Here is a 25,560-nt window from a genome sequence, read left to right as displayed (position 1 = left end):
GCCTATAAAGCCATGGGTGATTGGGCCCCTGATACTCCTATCCCTTCCCACCTTACACCAAGCCTGCCTCAGCTACTGCTAGAACCTGCCAAACCAGCTCCTGCTTTAGGGCCTCTGTTTCCTCCACGAGTGCTGAAGATAAGCACCTGACTCACTCACTCACCTCTTAGGCCTCCACTCAGGTGTCTCCTTGGTAGCGCCTACCCTGACTGTGCTATTTTAGTTAAATCCCCCACCCTAACAGCCAAGCACTCCATATCCCCTCCCTGTTGTTTTTCTTCATGGTTGTCTTCATGTTTGTTTTACCTATTTGTTTATTATTTGTTTCCTTCCACTAGACTATAAACTCTCCAAGGAAGGGACTGTTGAATTGTTCACTGCCAGATGCCCAGCACACCTAGAATAGGGCCTCACACACACAAAGTATGCTGTAAACATCTGTTGACTGAATACCTCAGAAATGTGTTCAACTCTTCTATATCTTCACTAATTTTTTGTGTGTACTTGGCCTATCAATAATAGCAAAAGGTATGCTGAAACCTCCCACTCTAAGAGTAATTGTGTCAATTTCCTCCTGTAGTTCTATTTTCATTTTTATATTTTGAGGATATTTTATGGGGCCCATAGAAATTTAGAACTTTTTTTATAACTTCCTGGTGGAATTGAAAGCCTTTTAAGTAATATGGAAGATCAGTCACAAAATCGCCTGAATTTTCCATCCCTCCCTGTATGCACACCTTTTGTAATGTGACTTTGCTGCTCCTCAAAGAATCTGGGCTAGCCTTGTAACTTGGGTTGGCCCAAAGAACATGGCAGAAGTGATACAGTTCTGAGCTTGAGTCTTATGAAAACTTGAATGCTTCCACATTCTCTCTTGGATCCCTGCCTCCACCAGGAGAACAGGCCTGGGCTAGCCTGCTGGAGGATGAGAAGCCACATGGAGAAGAGCTGAGGTCATCCTATACCAGTCACCAGCCACCAGACCCCGAACATGCAAGCCAAGCCAGGATTAGCATACCCACCTACCTGACCTGCAGCTGCCCACGGTTGCATGTGTGAGCCCACCTCGGGCCAGACCAACTGCCCAGATGACTTTAGACTCATGAGCAATAATAAATAGTTATTATGTTAAGCCTCTGCCTTTTGGAGTGGGTTGTTACACTGCGTTATTGTGGCAATAGATAATTGATGGTTAATGCCTCCTCCTTTGGTTCTCAGCCTCAGAAAAGCTTTCCTGACTACCCAGGCAAACTAACGCAGCTTCCCAGTCTATAATACCACAGACTAACACATCACTCTCTAAAATGATTTGTTTAGGGGCGCCTGGGCGGCTCAGTTGGTTGAGCGACTGCCTTGGGCTCAGGTCATGATCCTGGAGTCCCGGGATCGAGTCCTGCATCGGGCTCCCTGCTCAGCAGGGAGTCTGCTTCTCCCTCGGACCCTCTTCCCTCTCATGCTCTCTCTCTCTCATTCTCTCTCTCAAATAAATAAAATCTTTTAAAAAAATAAAATAAAAGATTTGTTTACTTCTTTGTTATGGGTTTCCCGTACTAGACTGTCAACTATGTGAGGACAGAAACTTTGTCCATTTTGTTCCCTGCTGTACCCTCCGCACCCAGCACTCTGTCCTGCTTCGTGTGTTCACTGAGCACTGGAAATGTGACTAGTCCAAGTGGAGATGTGCTGAAAATATAAAATGCACACTGAATTTCGTATTAAAAGGCTTGGTACACACACAATAAAAGAATAAAAGTATCTCAATTTTACACTGATTAAATGCTGAAATGATAATATTTTGAATATATTAAGTAGAATATGTTATTAAAATTAATTTTATCTGTTTCTTTTTGCCTTTTTTAAAGTGGCTACTAGAAAAAGCAAGTTTGTGACCTTGGTTATATTTCTATCAAACAATATTGATACAGAATTTCAGCAAATATTTACCAAAGGAAAAGATTTTTTAAAGGCTTACTGAGGGACCCTTGCGTGGCTCAATTGGTTAAGCATCTGCCTTTGGCTCAGGTCATGATCCCAGGGTTCTGGGATTGAATCCCACACTAACAGAAAGGAGCCATCTTGAAAAGTCCATGTACCATATGATGTTCTGGAAAAGGCAACGCTGTAGCAGTTGGTGGTTGCCAAGGACCTTAACAGGGAACAAGGGGGGAATAATGAATAGGTGAAGTGCAGGGGAATTTTTAGGGAGATGAAATGATTCTGATACCATAACTGTGGGTACATGATATTATACATTTGTCAAAACCCATAGAAGTGTACAAAGAGTGAAGCCTAACGTAAACTATGGACTTTAGTTAATGCATCATGTTGGTTCATTGACTGTAGCAAATATACCGCACTAATTCAAGACAATAATAATAAACTTGGGAAGGGAAGGGAAATATATGAGAATTCCCTCTATTACATGCTCAATTTTTCTGTGAACCTAAAACTGATTAAAAAAAAATCTATTTTTAAAAATGAATTCACCCTTGCACAGCTACCAAAATGACCTAAAACATACATTTAACAAACCACTTTCCTCTTTTAAAACGGGTTCCTTGACTCCCCACTGTCTACCAGTATAAGTTCACATCCACCGGGATTGGCTCTGGTATTTGTAGTCGCTGCCACTTTACCCCGCCCCTGTTTCCAATTCATCTCTTCTCCAGCTATACCAGACAAGCCAATGGTCTTAGGCTTCCACTGCCTCACTCATGTAGCCCCCTCGACCTGGAAAGTCCTTCTCCCTCTCCACTTGTGGAACCCAGTGAGTCATACACCCTCCCATGTAGTCAATCATCCTCTATACCTTGTTTCTGTAAATTCTAAATTAAAAGTAGATACAGGGGCTCCTGGGTGGCTCAGTTGGTCAAGCGTCTGCCTTCAGCTCAGGTCATGATTCCAGGGTCCTGGGATGGAGCCCCATATCAGGCTTCCTGCTCAGCCAGGAGCCTGCTTCTCCCTCTGCCGCTGCCCCTCCCCCCAGCTCGTGCCTGCACTCTCTCTCTCTCTCTCAAATAAATAAAATCTTTTAAAAAATAAATAAATAAAAGTAGATACAGAAAACCGGGCATATGGAGGTTTGGTCATACTGGAGCTTTGTGCCTCTTTCTAAGTAAGTTTGGAAAATGGATATGGAAATGTTGAAAAAGAAGTCTGATAGCCACAGGCAGGCTAGGGATTGATATCCTTGAGATGGAAACAGTGGGAGCAGAACAAGGCTATTTAATGTCAGTGAAGATCTGCTCGGGCTCATCTCCCAGGCAAGAGGTGGTGGGATACCATGCTGGGAGCAAGATCCATCCCAGCAGTGAGGTGGTGTTAGCTGACTGCCTGCCTCCAGTGATAGGAGACAGGCCACTGGGCTGTCACCTGCTCTGAAAGCCAATCTGCCTCTGACTGCCGCTCACCCAAGCCAGGATGCCAGGGTGATTCAGTTTCAGATATTTCACTTCCAGGCCAGATGACAGCGTGGCAAGGAGAGTTCCCTCTCTACCATCATACAGCGGAGCCTCAGGAGAACGTGTGAGAAGGCTTCCGGGGGCTGAGTTTACAATGCAGATTTCCCCACATCTCCTCCTTTCCAGGAATGTTCTATTTCTTTCATTTCATTTCATTTTACTTTATTTTATTATTGTTTTTTAAGTAGGCTCCACGCCGGGGTCCAACACAGGGCTTGAATTCACAACCCTGAGATCCAGAGTCGGATGCTTAAACAACTATGCCACCAAGGCATCCCAGGAATGTTCTGCTTCTGATCACTTTGCCAATGGAAACTTAAGGAATACTGAACAAAGTAAATGACTTGCCCAAGATCACTCAGCTACTTCACAGGTGACTGTTTTTATCCATAGGTCACAGGCACGAAGCATATGCTACCCTGGGTCTTTAACATCACACCAGGTAGAGGAACCCTATTCTTTTGCTGTCCTTTCCAGCCCGAGGCCCAGGCCCGCCTGGAGGAGTAAGGATCCGTTTGAGACCTCAGGTCAGTAAGTTTAAAGGAAGAGATCAGGTTGGAGTCAATGGTCTAGTACCTGTGGGAAGGTGTAACAAACCTGGGAGATCATGTATCTCTGAGCACTGAGGGTAGAGGGGTAGATGGGTGTTTACAAGGCCAAGCTTATTTACCAATCCAAGGCCAAAGCACCTTATCTTAACCAGGTGATGTACAATCTCTTCCCACCCTGTCCACTGGGTCCTCTGACAGCATCCAGGTGTTATCCAGAGGGGTGGTCTTCTGCTAGAAGCTGTTCCTCCTCCCTTCTCTGTGTCACTCATCTGGACCAGGGGATCCACAAGTGGCACTCAGGGCAGAGGAAATGCAGTAACTGGAATTTGTAAGAAATGCTTAGGAATAACCTGGGCTGGCATTTCCTCAGGTGACAACTCCAGGCTTTGGGTGGGTAGGAGGGCTCCTCAGTGAACCCCCACCCCTCTGTATGCCCCCCCCCCCAGGCTGGCCCATAGTTTGGGCAGTTGGGCAGCTCTGAAGATTCCCTGGGCTGAGGGGCCTCTCCCAGGAGAATGGGAAAGAATTCTTTCCTTTGTGTGACTTGCTTCATTATGTATGAATGTTGCTGGCTCCCATGGTTGAAAAATGATCATTCCTTTATTGGGTTTTCCCAGCTTGAGGCAAAAGCTTTTGGAAGACCAGGCTGTGCCTGGGAGGATTTAGTGGATTAAAGAATACTGAAGTTGGGGAAATTGTGGGGACCTGGCTGTGTTCCAGGCCCACAATGCCGCCTCGGTCACCTCCATAGCCCCTCCCCAGCACACACGATTCCCGGGGCACGTGGAGTCAGACCTGCACAATTGGGACCCCAAATCCCGTGGGGGCACATGCTCCAATTTGCTCTCACCCTGCGAGGACAGGTGGCGAGGACATGACGTCCCCGTTCTAGAAAGGAGCAAGTCGATGGTTTGTATCATCACAGTTTATCCATGTGAAGGGTTTGGAACAGTGGTGCATGGCAGAGTGTCAGCGCTCCCAAAGTGACCTCGGGTACTATTATCATCGCTAGCAGCTGGGCTGGGCAAGGAATCCGACTTGATAATATTTTGGCAATAGCCTTGACAAACTATCGAATATGGACAGGGAAACTCACGCCAAGACTTTTGAAAAGCACCCGCTATGAGCCCCCCTGGGTCCTCCGCAGGCGCGGTTGCCGAGCGTGTTACACTCAGGCCTACCCGCCAAGAGACACCCAACCTCGCCGTGGTCAGGGCTACCCGAGGACACTCAGAACCCTAGCGGCCGCTTGGCGGTGGAACTGAGGGCGGGGCTCCAGCGCAGCAGGACGACAGCGTAGGAGGACCTGGGCGGGGCCTGGGCTTGGCTCCGCCCGAGCGCGGCCCCGCGGGCTCTCCACCTGCGACCTGGATTTCTCAGTGCCAGGCGGGGGAGGAAGGCAGTGCAGCCGGGGCCCTCAGCCTGGAGGGTGCAAATAAGGGTCTCTTCGTTGGGAAAACTTCTCCAAATCCTGGAATCGGTGCACAAAGCAGTCTTTTTAAAGCCAGTAGCCGGGGCTGTGTAATAATTTACCCGCGTTTGTCTTACGCACACCTGCCTCTCTTTTTTAGACGGACAAATGTTTACCCTGTTCCCGCCCAAGCCAAATGCCGGTTTGTTTATTAATCCCAGAGGTTTCAGCCGCCTTTCAATGAGACAGATCCCGGCCTAGAAGGAAGCTTCGAAACATTAACATTTCAAATGAAAGAGCTCCGGAGTTGTGGGGGTGGGGAGTGGAGCGGGGGCGGGTGCCTCCGGCAGCTTCTACCCGGGGCTCCACTTTGTCTGGGGGCGGGACCTGATATTTACAAGACAGAAGGCGCCGTTTGGGGCCGCCTTTGTTGTGCGGATGACCTCGCCAGCTCTTCCAAGACTGATCGATGGCCCGGGGACCAAGCGGGGCTGTCCGGCCGCGGCCCGGGGAGCGGATGTGGGGTGATGAGCAAAGGACAGTCCAGGAGCTGCAGCGGCCCAAGAGTGCGTGGGGGGCTGCCTTCCCCTGAGCGCACTGGCTCTGCTGTCCCGCGCTTAGCTCTCGAGCCGTTGGGGACCCGCTAGCGGCGGCAGGATTGGCCCTTCCACCCCCGCCTGGGCTTTGATCTCTTTATCTGAGATGTTTGAGTCCAAAAGGGCTTAGCCGGCACTGCGCCTGCCCCAATGGTGTGGACACCTGGCGCCTCCACGCCTCCCGCCCGCTGAGTCCATCGGGGTACGGCCTGTGAAGCTCCAGGAAGTAAGTGTGGGCGCGAACCCGCGGTCAGGAGCGGGCTCTGGGCGCCCAAGGCCGCCTGGTGGCGCGTCCCGAGCTGCAGTGCCCACCCAGCCACGCATCGCGCTACCCGGGCCTTTGCTGCCAGATGCACGATTTCCTGCACGTTTTTGCTGCGCTCATGTCTCCCGCGCTCACTTCTGCTTTGCTTCCTCCGTCTCGCTGAAGCTGATGTACCCAACAAACTTGAGGCTTCTGAACCCGGAACCCCTTCCCCGCCCCCAGATTCCTTGGCTACCCCAAACAGCACTGTACGATGAGGCAGTAATCGCACTTATAATTAGCTGTGCGCCCTTGGCTTCCCCAGGCCGTCGCTTCCCGCGGCCCATGGTCCAGGGTCGCGGGTGTTCCCTACAGAATGAATATTTAGAGTCTCCCAAACTCACCTGAGGCTGTGTGCATCCTCTCCTCTGGAATCACAGAGATACCTCCCGGAGGACCCCCGGGATTGTGGAAAGGGAATTATGTGTCAGTTTTGGTAAAACGAGGGTAATTCATACCATTCCCCCTCCCCCTCCCAAAAGGGTTGTAGGAGGCAGCTGTGAGTTAGGGGCCACGCCACTTCGGGCTCTTTTGATAAACTGCAAGGTCTGATCCCAGGCGGCGTCTCAATTTTATCTCACTCTGCCCAGAAGCTGCAGTGGGTCTCCTGACTTTGCAGAGACTCCACAGTAGGGTCAACCTTTGAGAAAAAGATATGCTCTGTTAATTCTGTGCCCTGAAAAATGCACACGATCTCCCAGTTTTGCACCCGGTTTCAGGCTCCAGGCCATGAAATTTGTCCAGGCCCAGCTTCAAGAGTCCTGTTCCAGAAGCTTCCCAGGCTCCAGTTACCTGCTTATCCTCCTTTCTTCTGCCAAGCTGGCTTACTTGTTATTCCCCAGCAGTTATCTGGGCTATGCCGCATGAGTGTTTTTGTTAGTGGTCAGCTGCTTACAGGAGTGCCTCCTATGAAGAACTTAAAGTTCTTTCCCCACACCCTCCACCCTCCACTGCAGCCAGGGGTCATCACCTCCCAACTGCTACAGCAACTGGTTGAACCTTCTGACCGGGGAGCCTGCTGCTCCAGATTTTGTCTTGGTTGGGTTTGTCTCAGTCCCCATGACTGAGGGCCTTGACTTAGCTCTTTTCTGTACTCTCTCCATCCTTTCAGTCCAGCTCACTCCCAGAGTTTATCAGGTTGCATAGGTGACTTTAGGACCCATTTGACGACTTCACTTCCAAAATAATCTCTCAAATGCTGCTTAAGTGCTACCAAGAATGGTATAAAAATGGTATAAATGGTGTAAAAATCCCCACCCCCCCCGCAGAAGGCACACAGAGTAAATTCTTTTTTTAAAAAAGTTATTTATTTATTTTTAATAATCCCTACACCCAATGTGGAGCTTGAACTCACCAAGAGTCTCATGCTCTTCCAACCGAACCAGCCAGGCTCCCTGGCACACAGAGTAAATTTTTTTTTTTTTTTAAAGATTTTATTTATTTATTTGACAGAGAGAGACAGTGAGAGCAGGAACACAAGCAGGGGGAGTGAGAGAGGGAGAAGCAGGCTTCCCGCTGAGCAGGGAGCCCGATGCGGGGCTTGATCCCAGGCCCCTGGGATCATGACCTGAGCCAAAGGCAGACGCTTAACGACTGAGCCCCCAGGCGCCCCCAGAGTAAATTCTTAAGCATCAGAAACTTTGCGGGATTCTTTTGCCTAGAACAAGCAGCAGGGCTGGAGAACTATTTCAGGCATTCCGAATTGAGGGCTCTGCAAATATTCTGTGGGCTGCTCTGAGCTCAGTGCAGTAGAACCACCAGCAGGTGCTGATGGAGTTCTGCTGTTGGCCAGGCAGCAGGTTGGTCAGGGGTACCAAGAGCATGTCAGCCATGGCGTCTGCTCTCAAGCACTACTTCCTGAGCTGCTCTCAAGGCTCCAAAGTCGTTCCAGTCCTCCCCACTGCATTAGTTTCTCCTTCCTCTGTGAACTTTTAACTTTCTTCTCTTTGGGCACTTACTGCACTCTTATTTGTTTGTTTTATCAATGCCCACCAGAGCCTGAAAGAAGGCCACCAAACAAGTGATGGTCAGGACAGCCTCCAACTCTGACTCTCACAGGACAGCCAGGAAAGGGAAGCGATTCCAAGGTTGGGTGTGCCAATCTGGGGAGGTTGGCCCTGGGGACAGATTATTTTTTAAGATTTTATTTATTTGAGAGAGAGCACCTGCGTGTGCGGGACCTAGGAGCACAAGCAGGAGGAGCAGGCAGAGGGAGAGGGAGAAGCCCCTCTTAACAGACTTTTTTATTTGGGTCTTTTTTTTTTTTTTTGTAGTGTAGTAGGATATAAAAATTACACCTAGCTCTCAGATCTTGGTTTCAAATACCATTCTGCAATAAAAGGAACGAGGGACCCTTGGAGAAATGGGTGATTCTAAGACTGGGACAAGAAATGTGCAAGATAATGTAACCCAACCAACATGAGTTTGCCTCGTGGTGAGTCAGAAACTGCACCAGGTTGAGTTGTCACACCAAAAAACCCTTTTATTTGCAGCAAATAAGATCACATGGGGTGCCTGGGTGGCTCAGTCGTTAAGCATCTGCCTTCGGCTCAGGTCATGATCCCAGGGTCCTGGGATTGAGCCCCGCATCGGGCTCCCTGCTCCGTGGGAAGCCTGCTTCTCCCTCTCCCACTCCCCCTGCTTGTGTTCCCTCTCCCGCTGTGTCTCTCTCTGTCAAATAAATAAAATCTTAAAAAAAAGAAGATCACAGGGAATGACTTCCAAGGCCGTGACTTCCCAAGCAAGGGTGAGTGGATTCCTTTTATTTAGGGTTAGGATGAATATTTAGATAGGGAAGACTTGTCATCTCATGTAGAGACAGACATAAGGTTGTGCATGCGTCTTAAGGAAACATGCTCCTACACACAGTGTATGTTATGCAAATGAGGCTTGTGCTCCTCCTTGGGTGGAGATTTTAGTATTATAATGAGGTAAAGGTAGTTGTCGGTCATTCAGCAGGTCATTCCATGGTCCATCGGCACAAGTGTGATTCAGGGGTTAAGTTCAAATTGGTCTGGGTTGGCTAGGGGTCTTGTCAAGGCAGTTGCTGTGGATAAGAGGGGCAGTTTCGCTTTCCATTTGCCTGAGTTAAGAGGTAAGCTAGAAAGAAGAGTTTAAGAAAAGATGTGAGACACAGGTCAGTGAATACAAGCAGGTGGGCAGTAAAAGGTCTTGGGGTCTAGCTGGTGACAATAAGCCTGGAGCATCTCGTAGTGCCAGAAAGTTAAGGAAGTACTGAAAAACAAACCCCACAATGCTGGGGGTGTCAAAGGCACAGAGAAGCCAACTGAAAGAGCTCCTAATGGCTAAAACTGGAGCAATCTGAGCAATAAGAGTAGTATTGGATTATAACCCCAAATATAAAGTAAATATCCATGAATCATACTGATATAAGTGATTGAAAAAATAAATAAATGGGAAAGAAGAAACAAATTTCCCATGCAGAAGAATGCCAAATAATGTATGTTGCTGGTGTGAATTAACTAAATCTTGCAAATTCTTTTGCATATGAGGCTGCTCCTGGGTTTTATGTTGTAATCTGACCTTTGGACATCCTGTGTTTTAGCTCTAATTCAGTATGTAGTTTTCAGTCTTGGCTGCAAGTTAGAATCTCTTTGGGAGCTGCTAAGACCCAAATTAAATTGGACCCCAGACCAATTAGGTCAAAATTTCTGGGCATGCAATCCAGAGATCCAGTGAGCCTGAAGATTCCCTAGGTGATTACAGAGGGCAGCTAAGGTTGAGGGCCACAGTTCCAGTAGTAGGCCCAGAGCCACCACCAGTGGGATTGGCTTCCTTTTTTGCAGGAGACTGGCTCCAGAGTCTCTAAGGGGTCTTCAAGCACAAGCTGACTCCTCAGACACATTAGGATGACTGTGGTTAGGAGTACTGTAAACCGGGCGCCTGGGTGGCTCAGTTGGTTAAGCGACTGCCTTTGGCTCAAGTCCTGATCCTGGAGTCCTGGGATCAAGTCCCGCATCGGGCTCCCTGCTCAGGAGGGAGCCTGCTTCTCCCTCTGACCCTTCCCCCTCTCATGCTCTCTCTCTATCATTCTTTCTCTCAATAAATAAATAAAAATCTTAAAAAAAAAAAGGAGTACTGTAAACCTCACTGAACTTGTGAGAAGCCTATTCTTCCCTTATCACTGCCTTAACTTTCACCTAAGAAATGGTGAGGTTGTGGTGCCCAGGTGACTCAGTTGGTTGGTTAAGTGACCAACTCTTGGTTTCGGCTTGGGTCGTGATCTCATGGGTAGTGAGATCAAGCCCAGCATTGGGCTCACACTCAGTGCGGTCTCTGCTTGAAGATTCCCTCCCTCTGCCCCTTCCCCAACTCTTATGCTTGCATGTGTGCGCATGCACTCTCTTGTGCTCTTTCTCAAATAAATAAATAAATGAATAAATGAATGAATGAATAAATAAATAAATCTTTTTTTTAAAAATGGTGAGGCTAGGGCGCCTGGGTGGCTCAGTCGGTTGGGCGTTGGCCTTCTGCTTGGGTTGTGGTCCTGGGGTCCTGGGATTGAGTCCCTCATCAGGCTCGTTGCTCAGTGGGGAGCCTGCTTCTCCCTCTCCCTCTGCCACTCCCCCTGCTTGTACTCTCTCTCTCTGGCAAATAAGTAAATAAAATCTTTAAAAGATATTAATCCAACTGATACCATAATTTATTAAAGTACTGCTCAAACTTTGAGTCTGATTTTTGGCTCCCTCAGCCCTGTGGCTACAAGAGGTTAGCGATTCTTTTAGCATAATTATAGAAAGTCCCTGGGCTGTGCCTTAGATTAAGAATTTATAGCATTTCCGGGCCTGCAGAGCAACATGCCTGAGTTTTATTGTGACTACTGCGACACGTACCTCACCCATGACTCTCCATCTGTGAGAAAGACAACACTGCAGTGGTAGGAAACACAAAGAGAATGTGAAAGACTACTATCAGAAATGGATGGAAGAGCAGGCTCAGAGCCTGATCGACAAAACAACCAATGCATTTCAACAAGGAAAGATACCTCCTACTCCATTCTCTGCTCCTCCTCCTGCAGGGGCAATGATCCCACCTCCCCCCAGTCTCCCCGGTCCTCCTCGCCCTGGTATGATGCCAGCGCCCCATATGGGGGGCCCTCCCATGATGCCAATGATGGGCCCTCCTCCTCCTGGGATGATGCCAGTGGGACCTGCTCCTGGAATGAGGCCACCTATGGGAGGCCACATGCCAATGATGCCTGGGCCCCCAATGATGAGACCTCCTGCCCGTCCCATGATGGTGCCCACTCGGCCAGGAATGACTCGACCGGACAGATAAGAAGAGATAGGAACCTCTTTATGTTCATTTTATATTACTTGTTTACTTCACCAGGAGATCATGGTGTTGTGACTCTGGGTGTTTTCTCACAGCAGGACAAGGAAGACTTGCTCCCCCTTCCTATCAAAGAGAGAATAGTTTTTGCTGGGGAGTAGTGGGACAAAAAAAAAAAAAAAAAAAAGCAATTTTCATTTGTATTGTGAAATGTGAAAATAAAATTGTCAACTGTTTTAGTTAAAAAAAGAAAGAATTCATAGCATTTCCTTCTTTCTCTTTCTTTCTTTTTAACCTTGAAACAACCTCAGACTTCCTTCTTCTCCCCACCCCAGAACCATTTGAGAGTAAGTTGCTGACATGATCATCCTATAATACTAAAGTGCAGGGGGCACCTGGGTGGCTCATTTACTTGAGCGGTTGAGCGTCTGCCTTTGACTTAGGATCCTGGGATCAAGTCCCACATTGGGCTCTCTGCTGGGCGGGGAGCCTGCTTTTCTCTCTCCCTCTGCCGCTGCTCTGTCTACTTGCGTGCTCTCTCTCTCTGTGTCAAATAAATAACATCTTAAAAAAATAAATAAATAAAGTGCAGGCCTTCTCAATTGGGGTTCCTCAAGCGAATGACAGAAGAGAAGAAAATGATTTGAGGGACTATTTATTACAATTCTCCCATGGATGGTACATAATTAGCATTATGCTAAGGAGAGAGTTAATTCTTATTATATTTGGGGTGCCTTCAGATATTAGGGCTTACTTCTCTGATAGAACAGTAAGTGTGTATTTCCTACAAAGAATCAACCTACATTAGAATCAGGAAATTAGCATTACTACCATCTAATCCTCAGATCCCATTCAAGTTTTGCCAAATGTCTTTAGAACATTACGATCCATTTCACACTGGCAATTTGCTTTTAGTTTTCATGTCTTTTTAATGCCCTTCACTCTGGAACAATTCTTCAGTGTTTCCTTAACTTTCATATCCTTGATACTTTGGAAGATCACAGTCCAGTTATTCTGTAGCCCCCAATTTTGGTTTGTCTGCTGTTTCCTCATGACGAGATGCAGGTTATCACAGAAGTGATACCGTGCATTTCTATTTGCATCCAATCAGGTGGTATATGATTTTGATTTGTCACATTACCGGTGATGTTCATTTTGACCGCTTCATGGTGCCTGTTTCTCCACTGTAAGGCACTGTTTTCCCTTTGAAATTATTAAGTATTTGGTGGATACTTTGAAACCCTGTAAATACCTCATTCCTCATCAATTTATTCATTTATTAATACTAGTACAGACTCATGCTTTCCTATTTTATTTCAATGGGATATATTTTCTATTTTAAAAGATTTTATTTACTTATTTGACAGAGAGAAAGACAGTGAGAGCAGGAACACAAGCAGGGGGAGTGGGAGAGGGAGAAGCAGGCTCCCCACTGAGCAGGGAGCCCAATGCAGGGCTTCATCCCAGGACCCTGGGATCATGACCTGAGCCGAAGGCATACACTTAATGACTGAGCCACCCAGGTGCCCTGGGATATATTTTCTTAATGTCATTTTTTAAAATTTTGGCTGGCTCAAATTGTCCCAGATTTGGTCAGTGGGAACTCCTTCATGCTGACTCACGTTCCAAACATTCTTGAGCAAGTCCTCGCTTTCTGGTTTAAAAAGGTGTTCTGGGCTCATCTTGTATGTTCCCTGCTCTAAGTCTGGAATCTGCCATTTCTCTAAAGAACATTGGTTCCTTTTAGAAGAAATGGTATTCCTTGGTGCTATGTGTGCTCATTGCTATTAGGATTCTGCTCTTCCAGGCCCCCTGGACAATAGGAAACACACACACACACACCCTGTCTATTTAACCACCTTTCCATCTTGAAATCCACGAGTTCACACTCATACCTACAGTTCCCAAACCAACATCACAGGATTTATGTTATTTTTCTCTCTTTCCATATTTGTAACTCACTCTTCTGGCTCTAATTATCCTTAATATATTTACTTATGTGATCAATCCCCTGTATGCAAACCATCTTCCAGCACTACTCCCACCCCCACACAAGCACAGAAGCTTTCCTCAAACACACTTGGGCTCTAACTCCCCAGCCAGTCTGTCTCTCCCACATGGATGCCTTCTTCATCCTGCTCAGGCTCTGCAAACCCATGCCACACTTCCCCTCTATGTATATGCCCTCCTCACCCTGCTCGGGGTCTGAGACACCCCCATCCCCAACCAGGCTGCTCCTCCATGTCTTCTGTAGTGGTTTAAAAATATATCTGCAAATTCCTTGATACTCTTCCCTTCAAAAGGTGTCACCTAATTCCCCTCTCCTTGATGATGGGTTGGATTTAGTGACTCACTTCTAATGAATAAAATATGATAGAAATGATGCCATAGGACTTTCTAAGCTAGTTTATCAGGAAAAGATAACTTCTTCCTGGCTCACTCTCCAGGATCACTGGCTCTCAGGGAAGCTGGTTGCCATGTTATAAGGACACTCAACAGTCCTGTGGACAGAGTCATGTGTGGCTAGGCCCACAGAGAAAGAAATCAACTTGTTAGCACTGACTTCTCAGGCATGAAGCGAGCTACTGTAGAAGCTGATCCTCCAGCTTCAGCCAAGACTTCAGATTATTTCAGCCCTAAGCCATCAGGTCCACCAGGCTAGGCCTGAGACATCACAGAACAGAGACAAGCCTGCTATGCTCTGAATTCTCAACTCACAGAAACTGTGAGATAGTAAAAGATTATTGTTATACCCCACGAGGTTTGGGGGTAATTTCTAACGCAGCAAGAGATAACTAATACACTTTCACTACCCTGCTCAGGTTGTGACGCCCTCACTGAGCTACCCCTCTGCAGTGCTGTCCTTCTCACCCTCTGCGGGCTCTGACGCCTACCCGAGGCCAACGTCCTATGTAAATGCCCTCCTGGGGCAGCGCAGGTTCTGACTTACTGGGCCAGGCCGTACTCCCCTGCACAAACGCTCTCCGAACCCAATTCGGTCACCAATACCCCACTCTGCCTCCAGTGCTCCTTCCGCTCCAGGGACCAATGCCTTCCTTGCTCTGTCCCGCTTAGTGCCTTTAGGATTGAACTTTGCAGGAACGTAAGGGAAGAGATGAGAAGAGAAGAGTAAAAATAAACAGAAGTGGAAGAGGAATAAGAAACTAGGACCTTGTGCTTCTCAATCTCGTTCCTTAAAGTGCCCAGAGTTCAAAGCAATGGCCTCACCCAGTCCCTGCACTCCTTGTTTCCTCTATGATGTTTTCGCATGGCAGCCACTAGGACCCCCAGAGCCTTGCCTCAATGGGTGTTTCATTCCAGGCAACCTCAACAATAGTTAAATCGTTTATTTTGTCACCACATGCCATAACCTGCAAGTTCTCATCCCTAAATAATGACAGTTTGTTATCTATTGGTGCATAGCAAATTACTCTACAACTTAGGATATTGAAACAACACATACTTATTATCTCACAGTGTCTGTGAGTCAGGGTCTGGGCACAGTGTACCTGCATCTTCTATGTCAGGGTCTCTCCCAAGGTGGCAATCAAGGTATCAGTCAAAGCTGTGGTCTTATCTGAAGGTTGACTCAGGAGGGATCCATGTTCAAGCTCACTCACGGGGCTGTTGACGGGATTCAGTTCCTTATTAACTGTGGATCAGTTCCTTGCCATTTGGACCTCTCTAACATGTCAACCAGCTTCATTAAAGCCTGCAAAAATAGAAGGTCATAGGGCGAGATGGAGGTCACAGTCTTTTGTAACTTAATCATCCCATCACTATTCACCTATTTGTTAGAAGCAAGTCACCAGATCCAGAGCACACAGTAGTATAAACAGCGGGAGGGGAGGAGCTTTGGGAACCATCTTAAAGGCTGCCTGTAACAATTATCTTCAACCCTGTCCTGTCCAGGGAAGATGACCATTTCCCCTAACTTAAGCAAAAATTATCTCTAGAAAATTAGGTTTAGAGTTCTACAAAGTTCTTGATATTCTCAAAACCACTACTAGGCATGTAGTGAACATTTCATGGGGTTTTGAATGAGTGAGTGAGAGAACGAATGAACTAACAAACTATCCTACTGTGGGTGGGTGTTATTTGGTGGCATATGCAGCTTGGGAAAACTCATAAAAACCGCGGCTTAATATTATGAAGCCATTGTTTAAAACGCATCCGGGATATCTATATTTACTCATTTGGAAAGTTGTCAACAATATATTATCAAGTGAAAAGAGCAGATTCTAGAACGTGAACCTGTTCTGAACAAAAATTCAGGTACATTTAATTCCAAGATGTTATCAACTTTTCAAGTATCCAGGAACAAAATCCAGGACAAGATCATCATGCAATAAAAATTGGAAATTCAGAGCTATTTATTTGTGAAATTTGGAGATTTTTATTTTATTTTATTTTATTTTATTATTTTTTTTAAGTAGGCTCCACACCCAACGTGGGGCTTGAACTCATGACCCTGAGATCAAGAGTTGCATCCTCCACCAACTGAGTGAGCCAGGCACCCCAAATTTGGAGATTTTTAAAGAAAATTAAAGGAGAGTAGTCTCCCAGAATACATTGGACACCCCAAAGAGAATCAATATTGATGGCTCTGTCACTTCTATGCAGAAGGGACTTCATCAATTTTCTACTGCTGTGTCACACATTATCTCAAAACCTAGTGACTTAAAACAATGGCAACCATTTTATTATTATCCTCTCTCTTGTTTCCCATTGACTGGCCTCGGACAGGCAGTTCTCAATGGCATCTTTCATGTAGTTGTAATCAAACCATGGCTGGGGCCTGAGTCTTTCTCATGGCTGGGACCTCAGCTAGGGCTCACCTGTACATGGCCTCCCCGTGTTGTCTGGGTTTCCTCCCAGCATGGCAGTCTGGATTTCATGAATTAATGTCCCAAGAGGAGAGAGGCAGGCAGAAATTGATCTGCATTTATGACCCAGCCTCAGAAGTCAGGGCACATCACTTCTGTATTCTGCTGGTTAGAAACAAATTACTAGGGATAGCCCATATTCAAGGAAGGGGAATTAGACACCACCCCTGATGGAGAGAATCTCCAAGAATTTGTGGGCATATTTTAAAAACCGCCACAGGAGTCATGAAGGAGACTGCTCTGGGCTCTGCAAGCAAAGGCTTCCCGGGCAAATACAATGACTGCTGAATAAGGAGCAAGGCACAGGCCAACTTCGGGAGAGACAGAAGTGGGAATGGGCCCTGGACATACAGTGGTCTAGGGCACAGAGCAGAAGAGTCCGTTCCTTATGCCCAGTGCTGGACCCATTCCCGGCTGTCCAATGTGCCCACTGCTCATCTGGCCCTTCCTGAGCAGTGCAGCCTGACCCGGCAAAGGATGCAGACAGACCTGTTTCCCAGCCCAGTTATGCTGCTTACTGCCTCTCAAATTTGGATGAGTTACCCCAATCTCGTTAGGGATTGGTATATTAGTATTGGTATATTAGTCAGGATCCTGGCAGAAAACGGATGACACACTCAATGGGGGTAATTTGAGGAGAGTTTAATACAAAGACTATTTACAAAGGTGTGAATAAGGTGTAGAGTAACCCTGGGGGATTGTGCCGTACTCCAAGACTGGGGACAAGGGACTAGGAACAATTGAGCTGTCTGTCACCTCCCCGGGGCCGAAGGACAAAACCTGGAGACAGAGAGGCTGTGTGGAGGGCTACCTTACAGGTGGCGGAACCGTGGGTGGCCGGACAAAGCCAGCCAGTGGGGGCTCTGCGGTGGGAACTGGGGAACAAACATCTCAAGTGCTCTCTCTTCCGAGTGCCGCCTCCTGCCAGAGCTTCTCACTGGCGAAACCCAAGGGGAAGCCAGAGCAGAAGTGAGCTGGCTAATTCTGTCTCGACAGCTCAGCCCCTGGGGGCTCGCGGTGGTGGGAGAGGGGTGGAAAGCTGATCTGGAGGGGCAAACAGAAGAGGCCAGGCACAGAGATCAAATGGGAAAATAAATGAAGACTGCCTGGCCCAGAAGACGCTCGGTAGGCCTGAATTCCAACGCTGTGTTCAAAAGACGTAGAAAAGGTGGTGCTTCCAACTCACGGAGCTTTACTTGGCGTAAAAATGCACATGAGTGTGTCCTAACACAACACATTTAAATGAATGTTCGTCGTTTCCCCACGGGAAGGAGGAAGGCGCACGTAGCCTACTTGGGAGGCATAGCACAGACTCTAGCGGCATCTAGTGGTGGTTTAATGCATGGAAAAAATGTGAGGCTTGGGGATGTCCCCAGCGCGCCAACTGTTAGAAACCTCAGTAATGGTCTCCATCCAAATTGCTCAAATCATCTAGACCTCCTGGAATTTGGCCATCACAGTTTTAACCACACCTTTCTTGGAACCCATCTAAAGATATAACCAGGCAGAAAGCGCCGGCAGAAGATTCAGAATAAATTTCGTAATCATAGTGAGATGGCTGCCTGACAAAAATGAAAACTGATGGAGAAGAGATAACTCCACTACCATGGTCATTGCACAAGAGCCGAGCTACAGCAACAAACTAAGCATCCCTGAATGGAAGAATGGTTAAAGAAGATGTGCTATGTCATATGGTGGCATATTTTTCTGACATGAGAAAGAAGGAAACCCTGCCATTTGTGACAATATAGATGGACCTCAGTGACAGTATGCCAAATGAAATAAGTCAGAGAAAGACAAATATTGTATATATCTCTTATGTGTGGAATCTAAAAAAACAAAAAACGGGCACCCGGGTGGCTCAGTCATTAAGTGTCTGCCTTGGGCTTAGGTCATGGTCCCAGGGTCCTGGGATCAAGCCCCGCATCGGGCTCCCTGCTCTGCAGGAAGCCTGCTTCTCCCTCTCCCACTCTCCCTGCTTATGTTCCCTCTCTCACTGTGTCTCTCTCTGTCAAATAAATAAATAAAATCTTTAAAAATAAATAAATAAGGGCACCTGGGTGGCTCAGATGGTTAAGCATCTGCCTTCAGCTCAGGTCATGATCCCAGGGTCCTGGGATCGAGTCCCGCATCGGGCTCCCTGCTCCTTGGGAGCCAGCTTCTCCCTCTGCTTCTCTCTCTCTCTCTCTCCCTCTGTCTCTCATGAATAAATAAATAAAATCTTTAAAAAAATAAAAATAAATAAAAATAAAAAAACAAAAAACAAACTCAAAAAGACGGACTGAGGATGGGGAATGGGAAAGATGTTGCTTAAGAGTACATGCTGGAGACTAGTAGATAAATGTGTCCTGGAGGTCTAATACACAGTGCAGTGATTAGAGACAACAAAACTGTATTATGTATTATAAACATTAAACTCGCTAAGAGCTTACATCTTAATTGTTCTCACCACTAGAAGAAATGATCATTTTGTGACATGACTGAGATATTAGCTAACACTACAATGGCAGTCATATTGCAACATAAATGCATCAAATCAATATGTTGTACACCTTAAACTTATACCATGTTATATGTCTATTATATCTCAATAAAAAAATGAGAATTGATATTTGGCCGTCACTCATCAGCCAACCTCAATGAAGTGTCTCGTTCACTTTTGTCTCTCTCTCTTTAAAGTAGCTTCTGTGCTCAATGTTGGGCTTGAACTCAAGATCCTGAGATCAAGAGTCACACACTCTATTGGCTGAGACAGCCAGGCACGCTGTGTCATTCCCCCTCTTTTTAATTAAAGATACAATATAAGGACATGAATGATGTTTTTAAAAAAGAAAATCACCTCTAATCCTACACCTTAACACAGTACCTTTTTTAATAATGTGTTTTCTGGTCTTTGTGTAACTTCATATTATCATATAGCTACAGACCACTTTCTTCCCTTAAGTGTTTTTCAGTGGTTCAGTGGTTCAACAAAGACTTCGTGATTATCATTCTTTAACTACTGCATCATAGCCATCGAGAGGATGTGCTGAAATTTACTTGGCATTCCTCTATTGTACATTTATGTCATTCTAGATTGTTTTTGCTTTTGCTTTTATAAGAAAATGTTGTCATGGGCATTTTTATACATCAGAGTTGGTCCTATTTGAGGCTTAGTTTCCCAAAGTTCCTGAAGCAAGATTCCAGGGAGTGGACCTGAAGATGAGATACACGGCATCAACACCAAAGATTTCGTATCTAAGCTAAGTCCTGGAATGTTTGGGAGATGTTCTGCTTTGTTAAAACAAATGTGCTTGGGCCTCAGAAGGACCAGGATGTGGAGTAAAAAGCTCAAATCAGACAGGCTTGGATATGCGTCCCTCGCTTAGTGAGGTTATGCATTAAAAAGTAATTATACCTCAATGAGATACCACTTCATACTCTTTTGGATGACTTTTAAAAAATGAAAATGTTGGGGTGCCTGGGTGGGTCAGATGGTTAAGTGTCTGCCTTCAGCTCAAGTCCTGATCCCGGGGTCCTGGAATTGAGCCCCACATCGGGCTCCCTGCTCTGTGAGGAGCCCGCTTCTCCCTCTCCCAGTCCCCCTGCTTGTGTTTCTACTCTCGCTATCTCTCTCTCTGTCAAATAAATAAATAAAATCTTTTAAAAAAAGAAAGAAAATGTTGGTGGGGATGTGGAAAATTTGGAACCTTTGTACATTGCTGGTAGGGAAACATAAAGATGTAATTGCTGTGGAAAACAGTATGGTGGTTCCTCAAAACATTAAATATAGAATTACCATCTGATCCAGCAATCCCATTTCTGGGCATGTACCCAAAAGAACAGAAAGCAGGAACTCGAACAGATATCCTACACCAAAATTCATAGCAGCATTTTCACAACAGCCAAAAGGTAGACCCCACCCAAGTGTCTATCAACAGATGAATGGAAAAACAAGTTGTGATACACTTTTACCATGAAATATTATTCAGCCTTAAAAAGGAGATTCTAATACACGCTACAATATAGATGAACCTTGAAAACATTACGCTGAGTGAAATAAGCCAGATAAAAAAAACCCCACATAAATATTGTATGATTCCACTTATGTGAGGTATGTAGAACAGGCAAAATTACAGAGACAGAAAATAGAATGGAGTGCCAGGGTGGGAGGGAAGAACGTGAAGATATTATGCAACGGGCGTGGGGTTTCTGTTCGGAATGATGAGGAAGTTCTGGACACGGATAGTGGCAATGGCTGAGCAACATTGTGAAGTACTTAACGCCACTGAAATATACACTTAACAATGGTTAAAATGATAAAGATTTGTATGATGTATATTTTACCACAATACAAAAGATATATAGATCCAAATGAAAGAAAAAAGTAGTTATAAATCCCTTTATTGAAGTTTTATTGAGATTTTCAGAGGAGTGAAATTAGATGTACATTTTTAATTCATTTCTGTATCTGCTCAGTGAACACGTGTTAAATGAATAAATGACCCAGATCTAATAGAAGTCGTTCTGGATATGTACAGAGGAGCAAGCACACATACCTTCACCCACGCAGTCCTTTGTCCATCCGTCTTTTAAATTCAGAAGCGCCATATGAACTCATAATCACTATTATTATTTTTTAAAGATTGTATTTATTTGACAGACAGAGACAGCGAGAGAGGGAACACAAGCAGGGGGAGTGGGAGAGGCAGAAGCAAGCTTCCCGTTGAGCAGGGAGCCCGATGCGGGGCTCGATCCCAGGACCCTGGGATCATGACCCGAGCCGAAGGCAGACGCCCAACCAACTGAGCCACCCAGGCGCCCCCAAGATCATTATTTTTTTAAAAAATCATACAGTTCGGGGCACCTGGGTGGCTCAGTCAGTTAAGCATCTGCCTTCGGCTCGGGTCATGATCTTGGGGTCCTGTTATCGAGCCCTGCGTTGGGCTCCCTGCTCAGCGGGGAGTCTGCTTCTCCCTCTCCCTCTGCCCCTCCCCACAGCTTTGCTCTTTCTCTCTCTCTCAAATAAATAAATGAAATTTAAAAAAATCGTCCAATTTCAGACTATAACTATGTGGCAGAAAGTTCACTCTCACAGATTCTCTATCCTACCTCACTCTCAGGTTTTTACGTCTTATCGCTAATTGGCTAAACCCATCACCTGTGTGTAGCTGTCACTTTTTCCCAGCAGGCTTTAGATCCAGCTCAACCCAGGACCCAGGACCAGCAGCCTCTTCTCAGGAGAGCCTCTTGCATTCTCATGTCTGACTTCCACCCCTACCGCTGCCCTGTAACACACACACACATACACACACACACACACACACACACACAGTTTTAAGATTGATGGGACTGCTTTACCCTCTTCCCTATTTGTTTTCCGCTAGAGGTAAAGGCCTGGAGACCCTGGGTAGGTTGTTGGTTCCTGTATTTTTTTCTCTGACTTCCAGCTTGAGAACCCCTCATGCAATCCAGAGTCAGGTTCTGCAAGTGACAGAAGGCAATTCTGACAGCTGTAAGGAAAACAGAATGCACAGAATGAATCGAGGGAGACTTGGAGATGCAGGCCTGGAGAATAGGTCCAAGGGAAGCTCTGCAGCCAGAGACACAGAAACAAATGATGCTATAGAATGGAACCAGAGCTGGAAAAGGAGGCCACTGCAGCATCGATGTGGTCAGTTAGCATGGGGAGCGGGATACCACCCCTGGGCCTCCTGTTAGCCCTGGACTCTATTAACATCGGTTCCTGGACACCTTGGCTGCCCCAGGACGTGGATGGTGCCCTCACTACTGCTGATGACCTAGAAAAGATTCTTCGTACCACTAGCTCCCACTTCGGGTTCTGGGGAGGATGCAGCTGATTAGCTACTGATCTGTGTCAGATGAGTCTATGCCCTATGTGCAAAGAAAGCTGGAAAAGGGAGTATCTGGCCATTATGGCTTCCATAGTGGAAAATGATCATCTCTACCTTCCACCAAGAGTCATAGACAGGTTCATATGCTTGGCAGCCTTAAAAGAAAGTCAAAGCTCCCTTTTACCCATCTTGTGTTTACCCTCTGTGTTACTGGACTAGTCACTGCCCGGACATTACATTTCTTTGCAGTGCACCACAGAGTTCCTGAAGATTTAAAGAAAAAAAAATTTTTTTAAGATTTTATTTATTTGACAGAGAGAGACACAGTGAGAGAGGGAACACAAGCAGGGGGAGTGGGAGAGGGAGAAGCAGGCTTCCCGCGGGGCAGGGTGTCCAACGTAAGGCTTGATCCCAGGACCCCGGGATCATGAGCTGAGCCGAAGGCAGACGCTTAACGACTGAGCCACCCAGGCACCCCTTAAAAAATTGTCTTTAAAAAATCAACTGAAAAATGACCTCTGGCATTGGCAATGAGTGACGCTTGCTTGGATGGAGATGATTGTGTGTGTGTGTGTGTGTGTGTGTGTGTGGTGTATGTAAAATAATTTTATTGCATCCTTACTAGATTTGATGATATCATTGTTGTTCGGTTTTTTGTAATTTATTTTTTCATAAAGGTAATACCTCCCTCAAATATCAAAACAGTATTAAAAGGTTCATGCTTAGAAGTCTTGTTTGTACTTATGCCCCCATCCAGCCCATTACTTCCCCACCAGCCTTTTTTTTTTTTAAAGATTTTTAATTTATTTATTAGAGAGAAAGAGAGCATGAGCAGGGGGAGGGGCAGAGGGAGAAGGAGAAGCAGGCTTCCCGCTGAGCATGGAGTCTGATGTGGGGCTTGATCCCAGGATCCTGATATGACCTGAGCCGAAGGCAGACAACTTAACTGACTGAGCCACTCAGGTGCCCCCCCCACCTGCCTTCTATAGAGAACCACTTTTATTCATTTGTTGCGAATACTCCCAGTGTTTACTTATGCAAATAAAAGTAAATATAGTATGGAATATACAGAATGGTGAGTATAGTTAATAATACAGTGTTGCGTATTGGAAAGTTAAGAGAGTAGATCTTAGAAGTTCCCATCATGGGGCACCTGGGTCGTACAGTCAGTTGAGTCTCCAACTCTTGGTTTCTGCTTAGGTGGTGATTTCAGGGTCCTGGAACCCAGCCCCGCCTCCGGCTCTGTGCTCAGGGTAGAGTCGGCTTGAGTTTCTCTCTCCCACTCTCTCTGCCCCTCCCCCTGGGGTCCCCCCCGTAGAGCGCACTCTCTCTCTCAAATAAGTAAATAAATCTTAAAAAAAAAGTTCCCATCACAAGACAAATAGTTTTGTAACTACGTGTGGTGATGGATGTTAACTAGACTTACTGTGGTGATCATTTTGCAATATTTGTACAAATATTGAATCATTATTTTGTACACCTGAAACTAATACAGTATATAGAGGGAGAGGGACAAGCAGACTCCCCGCTGAGCGTGGAGCCCTCCTCTGGGCTCAATCCCAGGACCTGAGATCATGACCTGAGCCAAAGGCAGATGCTCAGCCAACTGAGCCACCCAGGAGCCCCTCCCCCCTTTTCTTACAAAAACAGGTAGCCTGTGGGGCGCCCGGGTAGCTCAGTCGTTAAGCGCCTGCCTTCGGCTCAGGTCATGATCCCAGCGTCCTGGGATGGAGCCCTGCATCAGGCTTCCTGCTCAGCGGGAAGCCTGCTTCTCCCTCCCCCACTCCCCCTGCTTGTGTTCCCTCTCTCGCTGTGTATCTCTGTCAAATAAATAAATAAAATCTTAAAACAACAATAACAACAACAAAACCACGTAGCCCATTATTTACACTGTTGTGTTTCTGTCTTTTTCATTTTATTTTTAAAAATGGAGATATAATTGAGATAGTTGACATATAATTAGTTTCAGGTGTACAACATAGTGAGTTGATATTTGTAGGTATTGTGATCACAGTAAGTCCAGTTAACATCTGTTACCACACAGTTACAGTTTTTTTAAAAAGATTTAATTTGTTTATTCTTTAGAGAGAGAGGGAGGGGGAGAGGGAGAGGCTCTGCTGCGTACCCAACTCGGGACTCGATCCCAGGAGTCTGGGATCATGACCTGAGCCGAAGGCAGACGCTTAACGACTGAGCCACCCAGGCACCCCTACCTTATTCTTTTTAATAGTCTCATGGGCTATATTGTATGGTTAACCAATCATACTTTTTTTTGGAGGGGGGTGTTGTTGCTTCGAACTGTATTGGCGGGTGGGGATGGTCAGTGACGGCTACGAAGGTGGAGGGTGGACAGCAGGGCTAAGGCCCTTACTTGGCTCCCATTGGCGCCTCCAAGGTGAGCCTTCCCTGAGACCAGGGTGGGGTCCGCAGCAGGGGGCAGCGCGTATTTTCTAGTGAAGCACCGGGAGATGCAGCCATGCTCTTCCTGCCTCTCTCCGTGCTTGCGGGTGATCTCCACCATGCAGTCCTTGGTCTTGACCGTCATCTCCTCGGGGGCGAAGCGGTGGACGTCCGGGGACACTGGCCAGCAGTCGGCGGTGTGCGGGATCTCGGAGACGCCGCTGCGGAGCTGCGGGCTGAGCGCACGGCTGTAGGTAGGTGCGGCCACGGGGGGCTGGGGGGCCCCTGGAGAGCGGCCCCGGGCATCGGGCACACGTAGCCCGGCCCGCTGCTGTGGCCGAACCCCTGCGCCCCCTCCTCGGGCAGCCGGGGCAGCCGGGGCAGCCCGAAGGCCTGGTCCAAGAGGCGGCTGTGGGCCGGGTACCAGTCTCGGAAAGGGTCCCAGCTGGGGCTCTGCAGGAGGGAGAAGGGCACTCCGCGCTCCGTCATGCTGGCTGGGCTCCGCGCGTCTGGCTGAGGCTTGGAGAAGTCCCAGTCTACTCTTGAGGGACTTTTATGCTTTTTTCCAGTTTTTCTATAATAAATTTCCTATACTAAAGGTACAACGAAAATCCTTGTACGTTTGTCTCTGCTGAGTTGGGCAGATGTTTCCGTAGGATACATTTGGAGAAGTGGAATTGCTTGATCAAAGAGTATACACACTGAAACGTTTTGAAACTATTCCCTTTTTTTAAGGGTGAAGTGTAGTTTATTTATTTATTTTTTAAGATTTTATTTATTTGACAGAGAGACAGCGAGAGAGGGAACACAAGCAGGGGGAGTGGG

At 46.7% G+C, this 25,560-nt stretch overlaps 2 pseudogenes; one reads left to right on the top strand and one right to left on the bottom strand.

The window, feature by feature from the left end:
• The first annotated feature begins 11,131 nt into the window (after window positions 1-11,131).
• LOC112830783 (U1 small nuclear ribonucleoprotein C-like) lies at window positions 11,132-11,862 on the top strand (annotated as a pseudogene).
• Window positions 11,863-24,655: 12,793 nt separating this feature from the next.
• LOC112830594 (heat shock protein beta-1 pseudogene) lies at window positions 24,656-25,245 on the bottom strand (annotated as a pseudogene).
• Window positions 25,246-25,560: the final 315 nt, after the last annotated feature.

The sequence above is a fragment of the Callorhinus ursinus genome, unplaced genomic scaffold (assembly GCF_003265705.2).
Source record: "Callorhinus ursinus isolate GAN/ISIS: 27379988/994484 unplaced genomic scaffold, GSC_fseal_2.0 scaffold31, whole genome shotgun sequence".
In the NCBI taxonomy this organism is placed as follows: domain Eukaryota; kingdom Metazoa; phylum Chordata; class Mammalia; order Carnivora; family Otariidae; genus Callorhinus; species Callorhinus ursinus.
The sequence above is the reverse complement of the archived record's forward strand: the minus strand, read 5'-3'. Positions and strand labels throughout refer to the sequence as shown.